This window comes from Fukomys damarensis, unplaced genomic scaffold (assembly GCF_012274545.1).
Source record: "Fukomys damarensis isolate Sample0158 unplaced genomic scaffold, DMR_v1.0_HiC HiC_scaffold_8, whole genome shotgun sequence".
NCBI lineage: Eukaryota > Metazoa > Chordata > Mammalia > Rodentia > Bathyergidae > Fukomys > Fukomys damarensis.
The window spans coordinates 3155966-3174121 of record NW_022900920.1 but is presented as its reverse complement, the minus strand read 5'-3'; the positions used below and the strand labels follow the sequence as shown (position 1 = coordinate 3174121).

Genomic DNA, 18156 nt, shown 5'->3' with positions numbered 1-18156 from the left:
CATTAACCTCTGCCCTTCACTCCTCACTGTAGTGGGGACTGAACCCAGGGCCTTCACACTGAGCTATACCCTCAAGCCCTTTTTCAGTTTTTATTTTGAGACAGGAGCTCACTAAGTCACTAAATTGCTCTGACTAAACTCAAACTTTCAACCTTCCTGCCTCAGGCTCCAAGAAGGCTGGGATTATAGGTATGCACCAAAACACTTGGCTCACACTAACTTCCTCATAAGGCAGAACCAAATTTATTGCTTTCTGTTGTGACTAAACTGGAATTCACTATGTAACCTAGGCTGGTCTTGAACTCACAGCGATCCTCCTGCCTCAGTCTCCTGAGTGCTGGGATTCCAGGCGTGCGCCACCACATCCGACTTTTGAGGCATTTTTAAAGTGTGATGTAAAGTAGGTCATTTAATGGAAGGACGACATGCTTAAGCCTGAGTAAATATAATAGTTCAGGACCCAGCAAAGCTAGAATTTTGAGGCAAGCCTCTAAGACTCTTGTCATAGAAAATCAACGCTCAATACTAACTATTGAAAACCCGAGCAATCTGAGGTACACTTAAGTGAGGTTTCAGAAAGTTTCTGGAACAATAAACAATAAAATTTCAAATTGTGTCTTCCTGGGTAAGAGCTTCCTACAATGGTAATGTTAATAAAGATAGAGAAATGATAAAGTTAAACCATTCTGTTCTCGGTTATTATAGCTAATTGTGTGTGGTTGCTAACAAAAGAATTAAAAGCTTAGCTGTGTTGACTTTGAAATGCAGAGATGAGCAGAAGAGAAAGTCAGAATATGATTTTATTAGATTGAGAGACAAAACAGAAAGTGGACATTGTTAAGAGCTAAATCCTCACTTTTTCATATCAGAAAATCAGGGATAATTTCTAAATATAATTACTAAGAAATAGTAATGCATTTGGGAGGAGAGGCGACACTCTTCATTGTAAGCCTTTTCATATTTTTTAAGCTATGTGGATTTATTACTTTGCTAAATGAATAAAAAAAATAATGAAGGAAGAGCTGATAAGCAATTGAAAAAAATCAGTAATAAGGTCATAGAGAATAAAGGCGATGACCCAGGAGAGTGTTTGTTGCTGATCTTCCCAGCATTCTCGGAGTAGAGGGGATAGGTGGTTGGGGAGAGGTAATGGAGGGGAGAAGAAAAGTAGAAGCAGAGGGTGCTGGAGAAGTTTAGGTTGCAAGGAGACAAGAAAACAGGATAGGGTCTGACAGGGGCAGATGGGAGAGTTACCTGGGACCCTGCTGAGCTTCCTCTTTGTGCTCCCTTGCCTTGCCTCCCTCTTCCCTTCTCTTTGTTCCTCTTCACTGACTGTAACTTGGGCCTGAAGTAATCTTTATTACAGCTTTTGGTGCATTCATTTATTGAATAGTTTTATGTTTCCTGTTAGTAATTGAAAAAGCAGATGAGCTCAACATTTTCTGTTTCTCAAAAATATATATATATATATTAAACGAAATTGAGTTGCTTTTTATATTTCTGTGGTCTTCAGTTGACTTCATTATGTGAATGAGGGGCCTTCAAAGACTTGGCCCTCCCCCCCTCTCTAGCCTACACTATTCCCGAATGTAAATGTAATCCACCTTCTCATATGGCAGAATTTTTATTGTTTCCCTGGTGATTTGTGCTCTTCCGTGACACATTTGAGTATTTTAACCTACACTAGATTTTATCTATAATATCGTAAGTTAATCATTTTTTATCCTTACAAATATTTGTCCTAGTAAGGTGTTAAGCAGGGGCTTCTTCCTCTGAGAAATGTAAGAATCAATTTTAATTTTTACTTAAATAGCATCAGTAAACACCTGAATCAGGTGTCAGCTATATGAATGTCCTAACTGGGTGAAATCCGGGAAGGTAATTATTTACAAATACAGCCCCTTGTCTTTATCAGATGAATGACAAGAAAAGGTTAAGCAGTCTGTTCTCAAATTGGAAGCTACAATAAATTAAAGATTTCATTCCTCATAGGGGGCTTAAGGAAAGTCAAGAATTGCATCATATTATGCTAGAATTAAAGAACTATTAGACTGGAAGCAGAGGACACAAAGTCTAGTTCTGGCCTTGTTCTAGTAGTGTGACCTTAAGCAATTTACTTATCTTTCTGAGCTTCTATTTCTTTATCCATAAAATAGGAATAACCATAGGATCTACAGTATAAGGCTGTTTTGAGGGTTAATTTAAATAATCAATAAGAACTGCTTTCTATAGTGCTTGGCATATAGTAGGCATTTAGTAAATATTAAGTATTTTATCATTATGACTGTTACTACTACAAATTCACCATCTGACTTCAGGCAAGTGACTACTTATTTGGGCATCTGTTAAGATCAGTGAATTCTTACCTCTGTTTTTTGTTATACTCTAACCACAAAAGTAGGGTGGTTCTCTGTAGAAAATGAGCATCCATAAAATACTTGTGTTTTATCCCTAGATAAGTAGTTAGCAGACATTATTTCTAAAATTATTACATAAGCAAGTTCAGTTATGCTTTGTTCTCAAGCAACATCAGAGACTACTAAAAATGAACTCAAATTCTACTATAATTAGCTGAATACACCCAGGATCCTATCTGAAGTCTTCTTCTTTCAAATGTTACTCAGCCTGTTTTCATAGGGTTCCTTTCCCGCATTGACTGCAGCAGAATGAGTCCGCCCAGGTTTCTTCTCTTTTACCCCAGAAAACAGTAAAGGTTAAAAGGAGAAAAGAAAAAGATCCACCCTCTTTGTTTTAAGAACGACTCTACTAACCTCTATGGAGATAACTGAGTTGGTGTTGGTCCAAGAGATCTAGAATTTGGACTCCCATCTCCGTGTAATCACCCTTATATTTCCCGGATCTTGACAGCCTTTCACTGATCAAGGCTTCCGATATTCCTTCCCATTTCCCTTTAACCACTTAATCTAAATTGTAAGTGATTTTTTGAACCTCTTTGTTTTAATAAATAGTAAATGAGTTCCATATCATTTGGTCCAGAAGGTGCATAAATACTTTATAATAATATATTTTCCTCACTTTTTATTGTAGGATAGCTTGTTAGATGTTGGTCAATTCTTTCAATTCCACTCATAGAATTATTGCAATCATTGACCACTATTGGAATTTTTTTAGTTTTGTTCCTTCTCTCAAGTTCTATCATTTCTGTATTATGAATAGTTGACAGTAAGGTGATGTCTTTTTTGTTTTTCTATTTCATAACACAGACTTTTCCTCTCTAATATGCTAACATTTCTCTTTTTCAGCTTGTACACTTCCTTCCTGTTCAGTCTCAGTGTCCCAAACGTGTCCATTTTGTATTGTGAAAGAATATCACTGCATTCTGGAAAAGTATAAAAATTATATCTAAAGTACTTACAATTAAAAGTTTTTATAGCCAAGCATGGTGGCGCACACCTATAATCCCAGCACTCGGGAGGCTGAGGCAGGAGGATCGCTGCAAGCTCAAAACCAGCCTGGGCTACATTGTGAGTCCCAGGTCAGTCTCAACTATGTAGTGAGACCCTGTCTCAAAAAGCAAAAACAACAAAAAGAAGTTTTTATAGATTGTAACACGAAATTATAGGTTATTTTTCACAAATAAACACAAATTATTAAAAATAACTAGAACTTGTTATTAGATTCACTAGAAACAAAAACATCAAAGGTAAATTTAGAATGTTCTAAATAAAAAGTGTGCAAAAAATAGTCAATACAAAACAAATAGACATGAGTGTATCTTATGCAAATAAGAATGGACTAGTTGAAGTGACACCTGCCTGAGCAATTCTCAGGATAGTCAGTATGTAAACAAATGCACTGCTTGAGTGATTCTGGGGGTAAACTTTAAAGTGGTTGATTTAGTAGAAAACACAGGATCACTCTTGTGGATGAGGTAGAACTTATTCCTGACTCCAATGCACAGAAAGGATCATCCTTCCTCGGGCTTTACTCCAAAGTGTACTTGGCCTAAATCTTATCCAAACAGTTTTTATGCAAATTAGATAGAAGGAAGAACTCTGTGGTATCAGAATGCTCCAGGTTCTTTTCCAGTATCAGGACACCTAGAATACTCTGCTCCACTTCCCTCTAGGGCTTCCCAAGGAAACCTCTTGCTTCTCTTTCTTTCATTTATAGTATTTTCCTTTTAATTAATGATGTGAATAACAATTCATGAAAAAATTAATATACTCTAAAGAAGAATAGATATTTTATCTTCTATTCCTAGTTTTATGCTTCTCTCCATTGGAAGTCTTCACATTATTTACTTGTGTATTCTTCCATGTTTTATATTTATATACATATTGTGGAGACTTTATTAACATATGTACAGCATCTAATTTTTTAAAGTGCTACATTAATCCACAAGGTCACTGCTCTGTTTTTGCTGTTTTAAAATTCCCCTTTTTACAAATGAGATACATCAGTCTTTAAGAAATATAATAGTAGTGAGTGAAAGAAGAGAGGCACAAAGGACCATATATTGTACTATTTCATTGAGATGAAATGTCAGAACAAGCAAATATATAGAAACAGAAAGTAGATTAGTAACTTCCTAGGCCTGCAAATTGGGGATGGATTCAGAGATTGATAGCTGAGGAGTTCAGGGTTTCTTTTTAGGGAAGCCAAAATGTTTTAAAATTAGTGATGCAATGAATACACAACTCTATATGCTAAAGTCATTGAGTTATATATTTTAATGGGTAAATTGGATGAGATGTAAATTATATCTCAATAAAACTATAAAAAGAAAACAAACACAGTAGTGATATTTTTAGGTAGGCTTCATCAGAATTAATTAAACTGGAGGCCACCTCCACGTATTGCCTAATAGGGCTGGTGGCTTTTAAACTCAGCTCCTCATCTACACAGCGGCTTATTCCGAGATGCTCTATAGTGTAGGATAGAACCTTTCTGGATTTAAGCCATAACCTAGGTGATCCATGGCCCTTATGAAAAAAGTAAGAGGATAGAGGCTGAACTCTGGTTGGTTTCCATTATCTACCAAGCAAAAGTCAAACAGAAACATTCTCACCTGTTTTACTCATAGTTCTAGAATTGAGGGAAACAAACCCAATGTCTTCTTTAACTCTGTCCAGAATGGGTGCTCCAAAGAATTCTTCTTCAGTTGCCTCAGAGTAAAAATGGGCTATTTTGGTAGAAGTAAAAGATGTTTTATAGGCTGGTCTCAAGAATCAGCTCCACCAATAAGCTGGAACAATTTCAATCTCATGTGTACTAAGAGCATCTCTGAAACATTTTCTACAATGGAAATGAGTTCCAGATTACTTCTTGGCCTTTTGCTAAAATGTAGTATTAGTTCAGCGTAATATCTGATCTATTCTCCATCTGAGCACAATACAGTAAATGGATTTTTGGAGCAGAGAGCTGGAATAGGAGCTTGCTCTGTCTACTGCATGCATTAACCCGGTACTACAGGACCTCCAGGAATGGCACAACCCTGTGTGAAATAAATGATTACAATTATCAGAATTTTAAAAAATGATTTCTAGATTTCATGTGACTAACTCGATTCTTAACAGTAAGCGCTGCTATTACATTTAAAAATAATAGTAACAACAAATAATGAAATGTCATTCATTGAATGCCTAGTATATACCATTGCACTAGTGAAAGAACCCCTGTGAGATATCATCTTGTTCTACTGTTGAGGAACATACGGTTATGTAACTGGCTCAAGGTTATGCAGATCTGTTGCCTCAAAGCTATATTCTGTACAGTACCATGCTGTCCTCCATGTGTTTAACCCTAAAATGTCATACTAAGGATCTAAGAGCTCTCTTAATTCACTCATCCTTGTCTTGTTTACCATTCCCTACAGGTACTCAGCATACCACTGGTTCCTTAGATATGTTGATAGAAACATTCTCAGAACCCTCTGCTTTGCTGTCTATGTGGCTCTTGCCTGGGTGTGCACCACCTGAAGCCTGAGGCTTGCTGGGGGAGTTCACACAGGAGGCCATGTGAATCCTCTGACTAACTCCAAGAAGGGATTTTCATTTTAAAAAGAGGATGTTAGAAAAGGTCTAAAGGGAAATGTTAGGAAATTAAAATCTGTGGAATCAGTACAAAGACTGCTACGGATTGCATTAGTCATGGAAGTTGAGTTCATTCTCTAAAAAACAGGAAAATGAAGAGATGGAAAGCATGCAGTTGGCAGAATGCAAGGACAGGTACCTAAGTTCCTAAAATGTCTTCAGAAGGAAGAACTCAACATAGTCATCCCAATGCATGTGAGAATGCATGCGTGGACTAGATCAGGAAAGAAAAAGTTCAAGCAAGTGGCCAAAACAGAAGGGTGCACATTGAAATATAATTATACATCATAGAAAGGAATAAAAATGACCTCTAGAGCACGCAGGTGCCATCTCCAGAGAAAATATAAATCATCAACCATAGCATCTTCCCTCAATGAAAAGGAGATGCTATCTATGTATGGAAAGCTGTTTTTTGGTTTTGTGGTTTTTCTTGTTTTTGTTTTTTTGAAATTTAAAATAAGGTCAGAGAAAAAAGAAAGGAATATGCTCTGAATTACCTTGTAGAATTTCAAGGACTTACAGTCCCAGAGTAGATGGGTAGTATAGTAGCTAAGTGAGACTTATTATTATGAAAATAAGCCTGAGGCTGCCAGTGCCAGAAATGAATCAGGCTAGGCTAGCGGTGGCCAACTTCTGGCACCAGTGCTGCAGAAGCATGTTTGTCACCATTGACAACTCTAGAACAGTGAGCCTACAGACCCTCACCTGCCTGGCAATTATTTTGTAGGAGATTTTTGTGGAATTTTGTCTTGGAATCATCTTTTAATGCCTTTGCTTCCACTCACAACTTCTTAACCTTATGAACGAGGTCAGCAATTTACAAATGCTGAAACTTCAAAACTGGAGCCAATCTTTGGAGTAAGAAATGAATCAAGTCTTAGGTCTTCTGTGAACATACTGAGCAAACAATTCAGTTCATTTTTCTGTTCTTCATTTCTTTTTTTAACAAAGATAGTATAGCTTTATTGGTTAGTTACCTCAAAATAAATGCTTATTTAAAATGTAAAATTATTTTACTCCTTTGAAATTCACTCAACTATCTATTAAATATTGATCCCCTTTTGGGAAAGAACAGAATTGGGGCCTGTGCAATATGATTCCCATGCTTAATCCACAGGATTATTGTACCAGGCAGAAAATGGACCAATTGATATATATTAGGTCTTTCTACTTTCCTTTCTAGAAATATGTCTTGGAATCCAACTCTGGAATTTCCTGGCTTTTCAAAGTTTAAATAATAAATCTTCCATTGCACTAGGATAACTTAATGCCTTTATTTGCCTTAATTCTATTTTAAAAAGAAAGTTGTACAGTTTCACTGACTTTAGTGAGACCACAACAAGCATATGTCATTAGATTTATACACTTGAGATTTTACACAGTACAGTGCTAAAAACTGTAAACATATAATAATTAACACTATGCAGCTGAAAAGAGAGTCTGGAAAGCAATAGTATTTTAAAAATTAGGATAGATCATTTCAATCTTTAAACATAAAGTCAGAAGACACAAGGTACAGTTTTAAAGAAGAGACTCCAGTTGACCTATCTATGGCCATGACCTGGATCACACTGTGAACAAAGGCTGTTTCTGTGGTAATTACATGGGTGGATATGCATCAGTAAGCAGGGGCCGAGAAGATAAAGCAATGTATTGCACACTAACTGCTAGTTTTCATATTCCAATGACCCAATCAGGAAAGAGGGAAAAGAAGGCAGAGACTAGGAAGAGAGGGAGGGAGGAAGGAAGGAGGGAGGGGAGGAAGGAAGGTCCCCATATTGCCTAGCGTGTGCATGAACAATTCAGAGCTAATTATCAGTTTATTATGTTTAAAAAAATAAAACCTTCTTTGAGTACCTGTTGAGTCTACAACATCATACTGTGTAGGCATAACAAGCCATCAAGCCATGCCATGCAGATAGTACCAGGAAAAGCAAAATCATAGACCACAAGCTGAACACGGAAAGTAGAATAAAGTTCTTTAGAGGAAGACTTCCTTCAGGGAGGAGTGTTTAGTTCTGGCTTTGGGAAGAGGCAAGGGGCAAGAAAGGAACATCTTAGGGTAAGGATTCCATCTGCCAAAAAGAAATCTATAGACATCCTGCCTGGAGTACAGTAAGTGTGGCGTGAGAAAGCCAAAGACATTGATAAGATATAAATTAACCAGTTTTAAACACTTAGGTGGACTCCAAGGAGTCATGTTGAGTTCCTAATTAGGATAATAAAGTGAACAGAACTGGTGTATAAGAAAGCTTCTTTTGTAGCAGCCAATTTGGGAACCATTGAAGTGGGAGGAAAAGGAAGATAGGAAGGTCACCTGGACATTTGTCCTAGTCTGATTTTAGTCTGAGACTAGGGAGCTGTCCTGAAAGAGCTTCAGGTCCCTTCTGGGTGAAACTCCCCAAGAGTGGTATTGTTAACATCTCCTTTCACTCTCTCATCTCTGCACCTTAGAGCCTGGTCGCAGAAGAGACACAATTAGCACAGGTTTAATATGTGATTGAAGAGAAGACCGGGAAAGCTTTCCTGAGTCCAATTTAGAAAGATGAGTTGAATTTTCACAGGCATAGTAGCACTAGAGGAAGAGGTAAAGAAAGAGAGAGAGAGAGAGAGAGAGAGAGGGAGAGGGAGAGAGAATGAAAACAAATATGGATTTGGAGAAACAGAGGTGGTATTTAGTCTGAGATTAAAATGCTGCCTGGTATGTTTTGGTCCTTTATATTATGATTATATTTATAATTTGAATTTATAATTAAATTATAATTTATATTTAAATTAAAACTGGAGGAGAGCAGAAGAATGGAAAGCTAACTAATCTGACCTATTTTATAATGGCTTTATTATGGTATAACTCACATCACATAAAATTCATCCTTTTAAGGTATATAATTAAATACACTTTAGCATATTCACAGAGCTATGCAATCATCACCACTATCTAATTGTAGGACACATTCATTGCCCCCAAAAGAAACCCCATACCCATTTGACTGACATATTTTTAAGTTAAATCTTACGAATTCAATGAGTGTTGAGGCTACGCCTGCCGGGAATTCTGTCTTCCTTAGCTGGATGAAAATTCTGAATGAATCTCATTAATCTTTAAGTCCTATGTCATTGCTGCTCTAAGGAATAACATCTCACCGTGGGTAGGCTGTGGGTGTGAGGGATCAGAGAAAGGACCGGGAGCACAGAAAGGAAGGATACATAAGAGACCTCAAGGGAGAGAAAGGAGTTTTGGGGCTCAGAGAGATAGATAAACCAACCAGCACTGCACAGATAACAAGGAAGGACTTTTCCCAGCAGCCTCAGTAAGCAGAGAATTTTAAAGACAATCTTACCACCACTTTGTTTCCATAGACATCTGGGGCTTGACTGAGAAGGAAGTGACTTCCCTTTTCCTACCTACTTCCCTGCACAGTACTCATTATCCCTTTTCTACCTCAGTTCTTACTTTGTGCCAAGCCCAGACCTAGGGCTCTTTCTCTGTGGTTTCTCATTGAATCCCCACACCAAACCACTGAAGTAGATAGGTTATACCCCATTTTTCTAGATTAAAAAACAAATTCATAGAAATTAAAATAACTTGCTCAGGATCCTATACTCAATAAGTGCCACAATTGATTTCAAATCAGAATTTCAGCAGGACTCATTTTGCTTCCAGATCTTCACTGGCCCGGTGAAATCATGGCTTCTTCAAAAGAGTTCAATCCTTCTGCACCCTCTTGATACTCCAGGACAGAGAATTGGGGTACAGGGAAGAGTTGACTACCCAGATGATAAAACTACTGTGGTGGCTATGGTTATAAACAAATAAATAAATAACCTTTGAACCCTACACTAATGTTTTTGAGAGCTATGTAATCTTCCAGCAGTGTCTCCTGTGTTAGCCCTTTGCACATCTGGCATGCTTGATCCCAGATGTGTGATTTTCATCCCATGAGGTGGGGCCACAGTACTGGGGATCCTGCCGACTCAGCTGTGCTCTCAAAGGCCTGTTTTTTTTTTTACTGGACTTGCAGGAGGTGGCTAGTGGTGGTTTTGTAACCCCTAATTTATTACCATTTCCAGCCAGAGACAAGTGCTACATAATTTCATACACACACACACACACACACACACACACACACACACACACACACACAACCATTTGGAGAGGAACCCAAAGAAGGAAGCATTCACAAGGCATCACAATTGATTTCTCCTTTCTCCCAAATCAACTGGTCTGACTTCCCCCTGTTGCCTCCTCTGCCTGTGGTCTGTCAGCTGCAGGTGATGACAAGGAATATTTCAGACTCTTTCCCCATCTGCTCCAAACACCAGGAAGCTGCAGGCCTGCTTCCCTCCAGGCCAGCTTAGAAATCCTGGTGTCAGGATAGAGCAGACTTCCAAAGGCCAACCACAGAACATTTAATACCTGTGCAAACCCCACGTAGAATTCATATGCCACGGGGTCATGGCTTTATGAGTGTTTCCATGACATGGTATTATTACACCCCAGATCTCTCACCTCATATGTCACTCAAGCATTCTCTGTCAGGAAACCAAGGTATAAACATCCAAAAAGAAGATTAATATTAGAAAGACTAAAAGAGTAAAGTTCACCCAACCATATGGTTCAGCTCAGAAGGGATGTATATGAGCATTCTCTGTATCCCTCACCCCCGCCTTGCACCTCATCCTGTCTCACACTCCAACAGGAATCCATTTCCAGCAGTATTGCTAGGGCTACCTGCATCAGAGTCAACAAGGAAACCTTTATGAAATGCAGATTCCTGGGATTCATAGTTTCTGGGACATGACTTTGTGGTCTTCATTTCACTTGCTCCCTGAGAGATTTTTATGCACTGCAGATGAATTTATTTCTTCCCTAGAAACAAACCGTCTACCTCTGTTTGAGTACATTTAGTCATAGAGAACTCACTTTCTTGAGGAGATAAGTCTAGTGAAATATAACAGTAATGAGACAAAATAATCTTTTTTGAGCTACATCTGACTTTCTATATTTTTAATCCATTTTTTCCTATTTTTCCTCTTCCTTCTAAAGTCACCATCACTTCCATGGGACAGCCTTTAACTGAGGGTTTTCAGTGTCCCACCTCAAAAACAGATAAATGAACCCACCTGCTGGAAGTACAATGTCTCTAGGAGCAAGCTTTCGCATAGTTCCTTAGCTAATACTCTCCCTCATAACCTTTCTAGTCACTCTAGAGAGAAGCATATAGACAGGTCACTGGTGGCCTGATGTTTTGCTACCTTTTCAGAAAGACTTAGAGTAACTGGACAAAAGATCCATCAACTAAATTTGACTTTTTAAAATGTGTGGTTATTTATTTGTGCCTACATCTTTAGTGTGGCTTCAGAGAAGAGATTTGATGTCAGAGACACAGTTTGAAGGCTACTAGAGAGGTTCTCCGTCCCCACTTGCCTCCCATTCATATGCCATAGTGGCCAAAATGCCACTGTTCAAAGATACTTCACAGTAGGCTTTGCTTTTCCATGCATCTCAATTAAAATGGAAATATCCAGTAAGAAGATCACAGCTGTAAATACTTGGCAGTTGGTGAAAAGAACATTCAGAGCAAGCCCTGAGTCGTAATCATAGCTATGATGCTTTCTCTCTGTAAAACGTGAGGTTCTTCTTTCTGAGTCTCAGTTTTTTCATTATTAAATAAGAACAATAATAACTTTCATTGACCACCTCACATAGTTATGAAGATTTAAGAGAATATACATTTCATGTATTTTAAAGCATTCCGAAGTGTTCTTATTATAAAGCAGTGCCCAATCAGGCCGGACACTACAGCAAAAAGTTTTGTCCAGTCTTACAGAAGGCCTGGAGAGAGCCTGGAGATGAGCTTCTTGACTAAGAACCCAGCCTGTGGACTTCAATTTAGGGTAGATTCTGGCTACATAACCTTAGATGAGATGCTCCCTATCTTCTCCTCCTCTTCTTCCTCCTCCTCCTCCTCCTTAATCCCTCTCCCCCTCTCTCTCTCTCTCCCTCTCTCTCTCTTTCTCTCTCTCTCCTCATTTCTTCATCTGCAAAACAAAGATGTGATGATGACGATACATATTTTGTGAAAATTAAATGAAATAACACATGTGAAGCACTATCCAGTGTGTCTGGTACATATTAAGTGCTCTACTAGTATCATCATTATCATCATCATCGCTGAGTGGAAAGAGGACAAAGAAAAAACTGGACTTCAAGTTTTGTCTGGTTGGGCTTCCACTGCTTTTCCTCCGCTCCATAAATTGACAGAAAAAGTAAAAGTTTAAGAGTATAAAGTATGTAAACATTGGGACTGCGTGTTCCTTTCTGCTGTATACTAAGTAAAATGATGTGGACAACAATCATAACAGGCAGAACTGCCATACAGGAGAGTGATTTAAGTTCTAGTTTGCCCACTATTATCCCGGTTCATTCTAGTGAATTATTAAATGTCCTACTCTGAATGATAAATTGTAGACTTGCCCAGACATTAGATTTTTCAGAGGAATTTTAAATTAGGGTTGGAAATATTAAGACAGGTTACTGAGAAAGCTTGTGAAATTTTCTTCCTTGGAAATATTTAAAACATGCCCATGTGGCTGAAATGATTTAGAACAACTGTAAATAAGCATTCAGTTAAAAAACCCCTAAAATGCTTTGTTTGGTTTGGTTTTACTAGACTGCCTTGTCCTGCCTCCAGGAGGTACGTAGGTAGTAAAATTAATGGAAACAACATTCTTAACTACTTAATTTGCCAAACAAAAATTACTTTATGCTGTGGGCTGGTGGATGTAGATGAGCAACCATTATAAATTTGTAGCTAGTAAAATTCTGTTTCAAACTGTAAGAAAGAAAACACAATAGGCTTGAAAGTAAAGAAATTCTTGAACAGTTACAAGTTTGAAAAAAAATAGCCGTAGAATACTATACAAAAGCATTGAAACAATAGTTAACAGTGTTTTAAATTTTTATTTACAGTATGAACATGTTCATCCTCAAAGAATCCTGTAAATTTAGAGCTATCATTAAATATGTTTACAGATAAGAAAACTGGGGTCACAAAGGAGTAAAGATCTGCTCATGTTAATAGCAGAGTCAGAATTTGTCCTGGGCAGTTTGGATATGGAGCATAAGCTTTAAACCACTATGCACTTCTTGAAAAAGGATAACGCTTTAGTTTAAATGATGAGTGGAGGGGACACAAAAGGACAACTAACTTTAAGTCTATCTTAGCTGGCTACTGGTGAGAGCAGTTTGCCTTGCAATTGAGGAAAACAAACCGTCTCTACTAAGGAAAATAGTATTTATTTAATCCTTATGGTATCTGGGGAAGGTGAGTGTCACTGGTTCTGTTTTACAGATATTGAAAGGACACTTAGAAAAGTTGCAGGTTTGTTCAGTCTTTATTGTAGATCAAAGAATGGAGCAAGATTCACCCAGGAATTCTGTCTGACCCTCAGAACCCTATTTTTAGCATCTCTGGAAACTGCCTGTGATTAACATGAAGCCAAACATGTATGTTACAAACTTCAGTGTAGAGAATGAGCCTAATTATGTATATTTATCTGAATGAGCCCATGTGCACGTAGATATACAGAAAAAGGACAAGAAGGAAGTGCTGTACAGCTAAAATGCTGAGTTTGCACCAGAGCTCTAGGAAGAAAGCTTCTCTGTCAGACTTAGCCACTCTGCAAGACTCTGAGGAAAAGCTCCAAGCAGGCATGCACAGCTGTGCTACCATGGGTAAAGGAGAACTCAGCAAGCCTACAGGCAAAATGTCCATGTACACCTTCTTTGTGCAGACCTGCCAAGAAAAGCATAAGAAGAAACATTCATACTCGTCTGCCAAATTCTCCAAGAAATATTCAGAGAGATAGAAGGCCATGGCTGCAAAGGAAACATTACAGTTTGAAGATATGGCAAAAAGTGACAAAGCTCACTATGACAGGGAGATGAAAATTTGTGTTCCTCTCAAAGGTGATAAAAATAGAAATAAAAAAAGAACCCAATGTTCTCAAAGACCACCATTTACTTTCTTCCTGTTTTGCTCTGAACTTCACCCAAAGATCAAAAGTGAACACTGAGACCTATCTTCATTGGAGATACTGCAGGACGTAGATGAGTAATTCCGTGAAGTGTTTTCTGAGCATCAAAGACAAACAACCATATGAACAGAAAGCAGCTAAGCTAAAAGACAAATATGAAAAGGATACTGCTGCATGCTTTGACAAGAACAAAATCAAAACAAACAGGAGAGAATCCTTATAGACCAACAGGCTCAAAGAAGAAGCCAGAAGACGAGGAGGAGGAGGAGCAAAATGAATATAAAAATGAAAATGAAGACTAAGTACCAGTCGTGTAACAACGTGTGGAGTGTAAGGCAATTGCTCTGCTGTAAGTGTGAATTTAGGTGCAGCTCAAATTCCCTTTAATATGAAAGCGTTACAGATTTTTGTACAGCTGAAAAGAATCTTTGTACAGAAAATACTTTTTAAAATAATTCAAGTTGTAGCTTTGAAGGGCTACTACATACAATTAGATTTTAAGGCTTTTGGTGTGAAATGTTCCTAAACATTTAATGTTTTCTTTAATTTCCTGTGTACGGTTACACATCACACTAGGAAGTAGCACCAAAATGGTGGTAAATTTGGGGTTTTCCAGGGTGCTGCATTCTGTGGGGCTTTTGTAATTTTTGTAAAAAATTATATCTTAAAAATAAATAAAAGCTCCACAGAGGTCATCTCTGAGTAGTAGAATAATGGAAAATTTATTTATATATGTCTTTATTTTCTATGCTTTTTTCAGAGCTTTGAGTTATAATTTACATGGCATATAACTCACCCAGTTAAAGTATATAATTAGCAGTTTGCAGTATATTCACAAAGTTTCCAGTACTCACTTTCGAAACATTTTCACCCCAAAAGAAAACTCATAATCATTAGCACTCACAACCTATTTGCTGCCAACTACCCCCCTGCTGCAGATAACCAGTACTGTATTTTTGAGCCAGTTCATATTAATTAAACTGTAAAGAATATGATCTTTTGTAAATGCTTTATTTGAGTTACCTTAATATCTTCTATATTTGTCCATGTTGGAATGTGTTTTACTTCTTCTTTTTTTTTGTACCGGGGATCAAACTCAGGCCCTTGTGCTTACAAGGGAAGTGGCAAAATCACTGAGCTAAATCCCAGTAATCTTCCTATGCTTCTATTCAATTTTTAAGATATTTTCTAGTTTTCCTAGTTTTCCACTCTTTCCATAAAAGCCCACAGGAGCCTACTTAAAAATGATCTGAACAGAAACAACATAATCCAATGTGAAGGAGACAAGAAAGAGGAGGGTTATTGTGTAGGATGACTTTTACTATGGCTAACAGAATCATTGTTCTCTATTGGTTCAATGGAAATCTTTCTTTTCATTCAAATTTGACAAGGAACCTATGCAATGACATTTGCTTTTGCCTCCTTTTGAGAATTTCATTGAAATGACATTCATTGTCATTAAACAGATTCACTGCTTAAACCACTAGAACTTTATTTCAGTGGTTCTTGTCTACAAAATTTGGCACTGTTTCATACATTTTACTCATTTCTCTAATCTCTCTTTTTTCTTTCTTTCTTTCTTTTTTTTTTTGTTTTTTTTGTTTCGATAAGGCTATATAGCTCAAGCCAGGCTTGAACTCACTATGTGTCCCCAGGCTGGCCTCAAACTTACAGCAATCTTCCTGCCTCAGCCTCTTGAATGATGGGCTAATAAGTGTACACCACCATACCTGGCTTTCCCTAATATCATTTGCAGTGAGGGATTCCTCTGTCTTTTTTTTTTACTCCTCCTCTGCAGATAAGAATTTCTCTGTAACCTCTTCCTGTTGGGGAGACAATCACCTACAATCCAACAGTGAGAAAGAACGGGGGCGGGGATCATTGGCTCTGTTATGATCACATGACATTTGGTGTCACATACTATTCATGTTGCATCACTCATTTATCAAATTAAAATGTATTTGCTTATCTTGCAGAACACTCAGACAAGTCACTTGTAATCCAGGATTTTACTGTATGTTGTTTTAAAGTTCCTTGTTTTGTTTTGTGGCACTGGGAATTGAACCCTGGGCCTTCACACTAAGCTACTTCCTTGGTCCTGTATTTCTGTTGTTGTTGTTGCTGCTGCTGCTGCTGTTATTGTTGTTGTTGTTGTTTAAAATAGCATCTAAGTCACTAAATTGCCCAAGCTGGGCTTGAACTTGAGATCCTCCTGCCTCCATTGCTTTATAGAGCTAGAACACCAGGAACTACTTTTGTGATAGATCAGGGAAAATTATCTTATAATTATAGTTTCCATACCATGCCTCATATAAAATCAAATTACCCAAATAAGAAAGAGAAATAGAATAAAGTATTTAAAAATTAATCCTCAAAGATTGAAATGTACATAGAATTATTTATTTGTAAATATTACAAATTTTTGATATATATATTACTAGTATATACAAGAATTTGAAGTCAGAAGATCTGATCACTGATTTTTCAGGCTTTTTTGAAGGATTAGGTGAGAATTAAGCAGGATCAAATACTTCATACATTGTAAGTGACTATTCAACTGCGAAGTTGTGCATACTAAGAGTTGTCTAAGGGAGGCATCATCCTCCTGCAGTTGACTAAGAAAATACACTCAGAGAAAAAGAAATCTGTGAGAGAGAGAAAGGCAGAGCCTGTGTGGAAACAGGATCAGGCTTTGGGCTTCAGTCTTGGGATTCTCAGGCTTCATCAGGAGATCCTTAGGAGGACAGGGCATAGGACTATCTGTGAGGTGCATTTTAGTCAAGTGACAAATTCAGTGCGGCTTTGCTTCCTCCAGCTGCTTATCACAGTGAAATCTGGTTCAAAGAAGGCAGCTTATCTGGTCACACTTTAAGAAGAACCTTGGCTTACCAGCAAATGAGCAGGGAAAAAGCAGTAGGTGGTGATCATATATTCCTGGGAACTTGGATCTGCTGTACTGACTGGAGGAGACTGTCAACATTAGGAGATGAAATTTTGGCAGTAATGTTAGCAAATGCAGTGAAAGAGAATGGAGAAATTAGCATAGATAACAGATTCTTTATCATCCTAGTTCTGTATTCGATTGTTAAGTGGGGCTCACATGACTCTATGGTGTGATCATCTCAGCTTCATTTTCCAACCTTACTTTCCACTGCTTGCCTTTACCTTCAGCCACATTAAGATACTTTCTACCAAGGAAACAGAATCTAGTCTTTGTATGGAATAATCACCTCTACCTTCTATTTTTCCGAATTGAAATAACTGCCACTTCTTCAAAATGTAGCTGGCAAATCATCTCTTCCACAAGGACGCTGCAGAATCTCAACACTCTCCTCCCCCAAAAAATTAATCTCAGACTTGCCAGACTCTTATGATGCTTTCTCTATAGAATGACTCTCACAGGTTGCCTTTGCTTGTCATCAGAGGATATGTCCCTTAGGGACAAAGATTATCCTTTTATTTGCCTAACCCTGATAAAGAATCTGGTACATAATAGGTACTCAAAAATATTTGCTGAATTGGTGGGCAGAAGAATTAATAGAATAGGGATATAAACAGGTGAGGCGGAAAAAGGAATTGGGGTGGGGGTGAGGACAAACATATCAGAGTGTCAGCACAGGACAGTAGAGAAGGCTTCAGGACAAAATGCCTGACGAGTATACTGAGGTACAGTTAGAGTGAGTAGTGTTTGGTAATGAAGGGAGTGGTGGATTAACTAAGCGTGAACTTGGAATGCCCAGCTGAACTGAGTCAGCGTGGTTCTGGGTATGGAAGACCCAACTGAGGATTGTATGCTATTAGTTTTCTTGGAGAGGCTTGATGTGGCTGGTTTTCCTGATACCAGCTCAGTTGTTCTCGTTATTGGAGGAGCTCCGGTTCTCTCTGTTGCTGAAGATGACTGCTGTTTTCTACAGGAGAGCTCTGGTCTTTGCTGTAAGTGTCACTTCCTGACTCCAGTGAAGATCCCTCTGCCTGGTGGCACAGATCCTTCGCCCCACGGGCACAGGCTTTCTAGCTTCCACCATTGGCTCTTGGTGCAGATCCTTGACACAGACTTATA

At 38.0% G+C, this 18156-nt stretch overlaps 1 protein-coding gene and 2 pseudogenes across 3 annotated transcripts in view; all 3 read left to right on the top strand.

Annotated features, from left to right (window-relative positions):
* The window catches only part of Hpse2 (heparanase 2 (inactive)), a 770839-nt gene that overhangs the window by 648550 nt on the left and 104133 nt on the right, over positions 1–18156 (top strand). The gene's annotated exons all lie outside the window — the stretch shown is intronic.
* On the top strand, positions 5282–5461 carry LOC117285322 (annotated as a pseudogene).
* Positions 13791–14398, top strand: LOC104872300 (annotated as a pseudogene).